This window comes from Zerene cesonia, chromosome 15 (assembly GCF_012273895.1).
Source record: "Zerene cesonia ecotype Mississippi chromosome 15, Zerene_cesonia_1.1, whole genome shotgun sequence".
Lineage (NCBI taxonomy): Eukaryota > Metazoa > Arthropoda > Insecta > Lepidoptera > Pieridae > Zerene > Zerene cesonia.
Genome location: NC_052116.1, coordinates 5,964,408 through 5,965,731, shown reverse-complemented (window position 1 = coordinate 5,965,731; position 1,324 = coordinate 5,964,408). Strand labels below are relative to the sequence as shown.

The 1,324-nt window shown below is 28.7% G+C and overlaps 1 non-coding gene across 1 annotated transcript; it reads left to right on the top strand.

The window, feature by feature from the left end:
* Positions 1-287: 287 nt before the first annotated feature.
* Trnae-uuc lies at positions 288-359 on the top strand. Its single transcript has one exon. It is a non-coding gene; the product is annotated as a tRNA-Glu (tRNA).
* The last annotated feature ends 965 nt before the right edge of the window (positions 360-1,324 follow it).

The window sequence follows — 1,324 nt, the reverse complement described above, 5'->3', positions numbered from 1 at the left end:
TTAAAACTGAAGTAACGACATCTATACTTAATTACTTAAATTAAAAAAATATAAGAGACATCTGTTGGGGAAGGAGTGATTTATTTAATCTTTTAATTCGACATTAGATGTCGCTTACAGTGATGGTGAAGATATTAGTTTTGATCTCATCACATTGATTCTTTTGTTTGGTGAATTAAAAGAATTCAATAAGTTTTATTCTTTAGGCTGTTTGATAAATTAAAGAATAGAATAAAATTTTACTTATATTTTAATATCTGTATGTATATTTTATTCACTCTCACAACTCCCGTATGGTCTAGTGGCTAGGATACCTGGCTTTCACCCAGGAGGCTCGGGTTCGATTCCCGGTACGGGAAACTTTTTTGGTATTTTTTAGGATACATTATTTTTTACGTGTTGATGTAAGGAATATTAAGTTGCAATAAATTGTTATATATCACATGATGCTTAAATCATTTTTTTTATATATAGCCTATAGCTCTTTGGGATCACTTTCAATCGATCGATCACAAATCACAAATCCAAGAATTTTGAAATCGGACCTATAGTTTCTGTGATCACCTTAGACTACAACGTCATAAACTCACAAAATCATGCAATTTACCTTCTTGTAATATTAGTATAGATTGATCTCAAATTAGGTATTTGAAACAGCTTGAAACTTTTCTATCTAAGAGAGTTTCATCTGTTATGGATCTCGATTAATAAAATCATTCCTCAAGGGAAACACTATTTAATAAATACCAATCGGTAAATTATATTGTATTCTCAATAAACTATAAAAATGTTTATATAGCACTTCTGAGACTAACTCGTACAATATAAAGATTTTCCACACAAACATCTAAAAGGTTTTTGGTGTCATCGTGGCAAAGAACTTACACGTGTTTATTCAATATTAGTCATTCAGTATTCGTATATACATTATGCATAATATAAATAGCAAATAATAACAAATTAATCATATCAAAGCTCTTTTACGAGTGATTTATTGTTGAATTACGGTAATTTAACAGTAAGTGATTGAATAATTGCAGGCGCTTGCACTTTTAATACAGATCAATAATCGTATTATGAGATAGACATGAAAACAATCATTTGGACCTAATTCTTGCATAACCTTAGTTTTTTAGACGTTAATAATTTTAAATAAAGATTAGCATAAGTAACTACGTTCGAATTCCACACAAATAATGGAAATCATGCAATATTCAGATGTTATCACAGACTATATTAGAGTAGAATGTAATACCTAGTCTTGCCATAAATATTGTAATAAAGAAAAAAGAAAATTGTTAACTGCAAATAACATTTATTACTT